This window comes from Balaenoptera physalus (genome assembly GCF_965194825.1).
Source record: "Balaenoptera physalus genome assembly, chromosome: 5".
Classification (NCBI taxonomy): domain Eukaryota; kingdom Metazoa; phylum Chordata; class Mammalia; order Artiodactyla; family Balaenopteridae; genus Balaenoptera; species Balaenoptera physalus.
Genome location: NC_138884.1, coordinates 57,489,612 through 57,497,831, shown reverse-complemented (window position 1 = coordinate 57,497,831; position 8,220 = coordinate 57,489,612). Strand labels below are relative to the sequence as shown.

At 35.4% G+C, this 8,220-nt stretch overlaps 1 protein-coding gene across 1 annotated transcript in view; it reads right to left on the bottom strand.

The window, feature by feature from the left end:
* Window positions 1-4,194: 4,194 nt before the first annotated feature.
* The window catches only part of SOWAHB (sosondowah ankyrin repeat domain family member B), an 87,547-nt gene continuing 83,521 nt past the window's right edge, over window positions 4,195-8,220 (bottom strand). The window contains exon 2 of the mRNA XM_082463763.1: window positions 4,195-5,737. The gene's annotated coding sequence lies outside the window, so the exon portion shown is untranslated. The remainder of the gene's footprint in view (window positions 5,738-8,220) is intronic.

Below are 8,220 nucleotides of genomic sequence, written 5' to 3'. Positions count from 1 at the left end.
CCTAGAAAAATGGTACAGATGAGCTGGTTTGCAGGGCAGAAGTTGAGACACAGATGTAGAGAATGGACATATGGACACCAAGGGCGGGAAACTGCAGTGGGGTGGGGATGGTGGTGTGCTGAATTGGGCCATTGGGATTGACATGTATACATTGATGTGTATAAAATTGATGCCTAATAAGAACCTGCAGTATAAAAAAACAAACAAACAAAACAACTAATACTAAACTTTCATTGGGTTATTTGTATGGAAATATGTTAATATAAATGTTTCAGACATTATATGAAATATCTAAAAATCTTATATTTGTATTTGTATGGAAATATGTATGGAAATATGTTAATATAAATGTTTCAGACATTACATGAAATTTCTAAAAATCTTATATGTTCTGGTATAATGTTATAAGTAATAATCCTAGTTATTACTTTAAAATGTATATCTCAGAAATAACTAATTTTCTTGTCAACTGCATTATTATGAACTTTCATCAAATCTTTAACTGTGGTCATTTTTAAATCTTTTGTCATTTACAGACAGTTCTGGGTGTACTCTGATGCTTTTGCAAATATGTTCCTATAAAAGGGTTTCATCTTCAAGAAATTCATGGAAAAGACTCTGACAAGTACAGGTTTCTGGTAACTGACTGTACTGCTGAACTGAATGAATAAGCATTTTCAGAACTCTAATGAAAAACTGATGAACTCAAAAAAGTGCTAACAAAAGATCAAGATGAAAAAAAAAATTTAATTACATGGGACTGAGTGAACTGATGAGGATGAGTATAATTTTTGTGACTTTCTGTCTGAATTAAAAAAAAAAAAATCCCACAAGGACTCAGGGGCAAAGAATATACAAATCAATTTTCACTGCAAAGTAAAGGAGCTGTTACAGTGGAGGATTACTGGACTGAATGTCAATATTATGACATAGTATGAGTGTGTTTCAGGTTTGGTAATTGCAATCATTGTTGCTTTTGTTGTGGTCATCCATGTACAATGCTTGCTGTCAGTCTATTTATCTCTTGTAAAAATAAAATACAGTGTGTGTGTGTGAAAAAAAAATTAATGCACAGAAATCTCTTGCATTCCTATACACTAATGATGAAAAATCTGAAAGAGAAATTATGGAAACACTCCCATTTACCATTGCAACAAAAAGAATAAAATACCTAGGAACAAACCTACCTAGGGAGACAAAAGACCTGTATGCAGAAAACTATAAGACACTGATGAAAGAAATTAAAGATGATACCAACAGATGGAGAGACATACCATGTTCTTGGATTGGAAGAATCAACATTGTGAAAATGACTATACTACCTAAAGCAATCTACAGATTCAATGCAATCCCTATCAAATTACCAATGGCATTTTTTACAGAGCTAGAACAAATCATCTTAAAATTTGTATGGAGACACAAAAGACCCCGAATAGCCAAAGCAGTCTTGAGGGGAAAAAACGGAGCTGGAGGAATCAGACTCCCTGACTTCAGACTATACTACAAAGCTACAGTAATCAAGACAATATGGTACTGGCACAAAAACAGAAACATAGATCAATGGAACAAGATAGAAAGCCCAGAGACACACCCACGCACCTATGGTCAACTAATCTATGACAAAGGAGGCAAAGATATACAATGGAGAAAAGACAGTCTCTTCAATAAGTGGTGCTGGGAAAACTGGACAGCTACACGTAAAAGAATGAAATTAGAATACTCCCTAACACCACACACAACAATAAACTCAAAATGGATTCGAGACCTAAATGTAAGACCGGACACTATAAAACTCTTAGAGGAAAACATAGGAAGAACACTCTTTGACATAAATCACAGCAAGATCTTTTTTGATCCACCTCCTAGAGTAATGGGAATAAAAACAAAAAATAAACAAATGGGACCTAATGAAACTTCAAAGCTTTTGCACAGCAAAGGAAACCATAAACAAGACGAAAAGACAACCCTCAGAATGGGAGAAAATATTTGCAAATGAATCAACGGACAAAGGATTAATCTCCAAAATATATAAACAGCTCATTCAGCTCAATATTAAAGAAACAAACAACCCAATCCAAAAATGGGCAGAAGACCTAAATAGACATTTCTCCAAAGAAGATATACAGATGGCCAAGAAGCACATGAAAAGATGCTCAACATCACTAATTATTAGAGAAATGCAAATCAAAACTACAATGAGGTATCACCTCACACTAGTTAGAATGGGCATCATCAGAAAATCTACAACAACAAATGCTGGAGAGGGTGTGGAGAAAAGGGAACCCTCTTGCACTGTTGGTGAGAATGTAAATTGATACAGCCACTATGGAGAACAATATGGAGGTTCCTTAAAAAACTAAAAATAGAATTACCATATGACCCAGCAATCCCACTACTGGGCATATACCCAGAGAAAACCGTAATTCAAAAAGACACATGCACCCGAATATTCATTGCAGCACTATTTACAATAGCCAGGTCATGGAAGCAACCTAACTGCCCATCAACAGACGAATGGATAAAGAACTTGTGGTACATATATACAATGGACTATTACTCAGCCATAAAAAGGAACGAAATTGAGTCATTTGTTGAGACGTGGATGGATCTAGAGACTGTCATACAGAGTGAAGTAAGTCAGAAAGAGAAAAACAAATATCGTATATTAACGCATGTATGTGGAACCTAGAAAAATGGTACAGATGAGCCGGTTTGCAGGGCAGAAGTTGAGACACAGATGTAGAAAACGGACATATGGACACCAAGGGGGGAAAACTGCGGTGGGGTGGGGATGGTGGTGTGCTGAATTGGGCGATTGGGATTGACATGTATAAAGTGATGTGTATAAAATTGATGACTGATTAAAAAAAAAAACTCCTAGAAGAGATCATACGTAAAACATTCTCTGACATAAACTGCACCAATGTTTTCTTAACTCAGTCTCCCAAGACAAGAGAAATAAAAACAAAAATAAACAAATGGGACCTAATCAAACTTACAAGCTTTTGCACAGAAAAGGAAACCATAAACAAAACAAAAAGACAACCTATGGAATGGGAGAAAATATTTGCAAATGATGTGACTGACAAGGGCTTGATTTCCAAAATACACAAAGAGCTCAGACAACTTGACAACAAAAAAACAACCCAATCAAAAAATGGGCAAAAGACCTAAATAGACACTTCTCCAAAGAAGACATACAGATGGCCAAGAGGCACATGAAAAGATGTTCAACATCACTAATTATTAGAGAAATGCAAATCAATACAATGAGGTACCACCTCACGCCGGTCAGAATGGCTATCATCAAAAAATCCACACACAATAAATGCTGGAGAGGATACGGAGAGAAGGGAACCCTCCTACACTGTTGGGAATGTAAATTGGTGCAGCCACTATGGAGAACAGTATAGAGGTTCCTTAAGAAACTAAAAATAGAGCTACCATATGATCCTGCAATCCCACTCCTGGGCATATACCCGGAGAAAAACATGGTCCGAAAGGACACATGCACCCCAATGTTCATTGCAGCGCTGTTTACAATAGCCAAGACATGGAAGCAACCTAAATGCCCATCGACAGAAGAATGGATAAAGAAGATGTGGTACATATATACAATGGAATATTACTCAGCCATTAAAAATAATGAAATAATGCCATTTGCAGCAACATGGATGGACCTAGAGATCGTCATACTGAGTGAAGTAAGTCAGACAAAGAGTATCATATGATATTGCCTATATGTGGAATCTGAAAAAAGTGATACAAATGAACTTATTTACAAAACAGAAACAGACTCACAGACTTAGAGAATGAACTTAGAGAATGAACAGACTCACAGACTTAGAGAATGAACTTAGAGAATGAATGGTTACCAGGGAGGAAGGGTGGGGGGTTGGGACAGTTAGGGAGTTTGGGATTGACATGTACACACTGCTATATTTGAAATGGATAACTAACAAGGACCTACTGTATAGCACAGGGAACTCTGCTCAATATTCTGTAACAACCTAATTGGGAAAAGAATTTTAAAAAGAATAGATACATGTATATGAAAAAAAAATTCCAATGTCATTTTTCACAGAAATAGAATAAACAACCCTAAAATTTATATGGAACCACCTAGACCCCAAATAGCTAAAGCAATTTTGAGAAAGAACACAACTGGAAGCATCAGACTTCTTGATTTAAAACTATATTACAAAGAGATAGTAATCAAGACAATATGCTACTGGCATAAAAACACACACATAGATCAGTGGAACAGAACAGAGAGCTCAGAAATCAACCCATGAGGGCTTCCCTGGTGGCGCAGTGGTTAAGAATCTGCCTGCCAATGTAGGGGACAGGGGTTCAAGCCCTGGTCTGGGAAGATCCCACATGCCACAGAGCAACTAAGCCCGTGCGCCACAACTACTGAGCCTGCGCTCTAGAGCCCACGTGCCACAACTATTGAGCCCACGCAACACAACTACTGAAGCCCACACACCTAGAGCCCATGCTCTGCGACAAGAGAAGCCACTGCAATGGGAAGCCCACATGCAGCAACGAAGACCCAACACAGCCAAAAATAAATAAATAAAATTAAAAAGAAAAAAAGAAATCAACCCATGCATATATGGTGAATTAATTTATGACAAAGGAGCCAAGAATATACAATGGGGAAAAGACTGTCTCTTCAATAAATGGTACTGGGAAAACTGGACAACGACATGAAAAAGAATGAAACTGGACCACTATCTCACACCACACAGAAAAATCAACTCAAAAGGGATTAAAGACTTGAAGGTAAGACCTGAAACCATACAACTCCTGGAAGAAAACATAAAGGTAAGTTCCTTGACATTGATCACGACAATGATTTTTTGGATTTGACACCAAAAAGCAGAAATAAACAAGTGGAACTACATCAAACTAAAAATCTTCTGTACATCAAAGGAAACATCAACAAAATGAAAAGGCAACCTACAGAATGAGAGAGAATATTTGCAAAACACTTATCTGATAAGGGGTTAACACCCAAAATTACAAAGAACTCATACAAATCAACATCAAAAAAAATAAGCAACCTAATTTAAAAATGGGCAGAGGACCTAAATAGACATTTTTCCAACAAAGACATAGTGATACCTAACAGACACATGAAAAGATGTTCAACATCACTAATCATCAGAGAAATGTAAATCAAAACCACGAGCTATCACCTCACAACTGTTAGAATGGCTATTACCAAAAAGATAAGAAATAACAGGTGCTGTCAAAAATGTAGAGAAATGGGAACACTTATGTACTGTTGGTGGGAATGTAAATTGGTACAGCCACTATGGAAAATAGTATAAAGTTTCCTCAAAAAATTAAAAATAGAACCACCATATGATCCAGCAATCCCACTTCTGGGTATTTAACTGAAGGAAAAGAAATCAGAATCTTAAATATCAGCAGGTCCATGTTCACTGCAACATTATTTACAATACTCAAGATATGGAAACAACTTAAGGGTCCATCAATAGATCGATGGATGAATGGGATGAGCAAAATGTGTGAAGGTGGTCAAAAGGCACAAACTTGCAGTTATAAAATAAATAAGTCCTGGGGGTGGAATGTACACAGTTACTATAGTTAATACAACTATATTATAAGGACGCCCTGGTGGTGCAGTGGTTAAGAATCCACCTGCCAATGCAAGGGACACAGGTTCAAGCCCTGGTCCAGGAAGACCCCACATGCTGTGGAGCAACTAAGCCTGTGCACCACAACTACTGAGCCTGTGCTCTAGAGCCAGTGAGCCACAACTACTGAGCCCACGTGCCACAACTACTGAAGCCCACGCTCTCTGGGGCCCACGTGCCACAACTACTGAGCCCGTGTGCTGCAACTACTGAAGCCTGTGTGCCTAGAGCCCGTGCTCCACAAGAGAAGCCACTGCAATGAGAAGCCCGCACACCGCAACGAAGAGTAGCCCCCACTCACTGCAACTAGAGAAAGCCCATGCGCAGCAACAAAGACCCAAAGCAGCCAAAAATAAATAAATAAAAATAAGTAATATGATTCCAACCACATTAGTTGCTTGTCAAAACAAAAATATCAACACTCTTTGGAGGAATCTATAACAGAATGCAGAGTTTTCAGGATATAATATTCACATCATCCAAGTTATAATGTAAAATTGCTTGACACAGGAAGAAGCAGGAATTTGTGACTCAATCTCGAGAGAAGAGACAATCAGCAAAGACCAGTCCTGAAATGATCCAGAAGTTGGAATCAGCACACACAAAAAAGTTATGCCAGCTACTATAACTATGCTCAGTGAGATAAAGGAAATGTTCATTAATGAAAGCGCATAATGAACAAAAAGATAGGAAATCTCATCAGATAAATAAAAACTATAAAAAGGAAACAAATGGAAATGATAAAACTAAAATACACAGTACCTGAAATTTAAAAATACACTGAAAGAATTTAAAAGCAAAATAGAGATGATGGAGTCACTAAACTTGAAAATACATCAGTAGAAACGATCCAATTTGAACGACAGGAAAAAAAAAAAAGGATTTTAATAAATTACTGAGCATCAGGATCTGTAATTGTAATCCCTAGACTATCAATTTTTTAAAAAGCTATAACTATATAGCCAGTTCATAAGTTAAAGTGGAATTTTTAAAATATTCAAACAACCCAAAAGAAGTCAGGAAAGAAAGAACAAAGAAACAAAAAACAGAAGAGACAAAGAGAAAACAAATAACATCGTAGTCCTGTATGTTATTTAGGAATAATTATATTACATTTTAGTGGCCTAAACACTACAATTTAAAGGCAGAAATTGTCCAAATAAATTATAAAAATCAAGATCCAACATTATGTTTTCTGCAAAACACATTTAAGTATATGAAGTTTGAAAGTAATAGATGAAAAGAGACAAAACATGTAAAGACTAATCATAAAACCAGAGTGGCTATATTAATATCAGATAAAATAGACTTCAAGATTTAAAGTATTACCACAGATAAAGAGGGACATTTCATAATAATAAAAGTATCAATTCGTCAGAAAGATATAATAATCATAAATACATATGCACCTATTAGAACATCAAAATGCACAAAGCAAAACCAGACATAATTAATGAAAGAATACAAATTCATAATCATAACATCCCTCCCTCATCAACTGACAGAAAAACTAGACAAAAAACTCAGTAAGAACATAGATAATTTGAGTACTATCAACCACCTTGACCTAATTGCTATTTACAGAACATTACACCTAACAGTAGAGGAATACAATTCTTTTCAATTACATGTAGTATATACACCAAGACAGTCTATGTATATATGGCCACGAAGCAAGTTTCAATAAAATTAGAAGGATTAAAACCATACAGATTATGTTCTTTGACAATGGAATTAAATTAGAAATTAATAAGATACTTATGAAAACCCCATGTATTTGTAAATTAAACAACATACTTCTATATCACAGCTGGGTCAAAAAAGAAATCATAAGAAAAATTTTTAAATATTTTAAACTAAATTATAATGAAATATATTTTAAAAATCGTGTGACATATTGAAAGAAGTGAACAGGGGAAATGTAGTTTTAAATGCTTATGTTAGAAAAGAAGAATGGTCTAAAATACCTAAGTTTCCACTTTAAGAAGCTAAAGAAAGAGCAACTGTATAATAAAAGTAAGGAGAAGGAAATAAAAAGGCAAAAGTAGAAATCAACAAAAAAAGAAAACAGACAAACAATTGAGAAAACTAACAAAGGAAAAGGCAACAAAATTGGTAACCTCTCAGTAATCCAATCCAGGAAAAAAAAGTGAGAATACCATTACCTATATCAAGAAAGATCTACAGATCCTATAAATATTAAAAGAATAATAAGAGAATATTATGAACAACTTTATGCCAAAATATTCGATATAGATGAAATGAACATTTCCTTAAAAAATACAACTCACGCAAACATCTATAATTAACATTATACATAATGGTAAAATATTGAATGTTCCCTCCTAAAACTGGAATTGAGGCAAGGATATCCACTGTAATCACCTCTATTTTAGATTGTACTGGAGGTCCTAGTCTTTGCCACAAAGCAAAAAGAATAAAAGCCAAAAGTTTGCAAAGAAATAAGATTATCTCTATTTGCATTTAACAAAATTGTTTACACAAAAAATCCCAAGCACTCGACAAACAACTGTTAGAACCAATAAGTGAA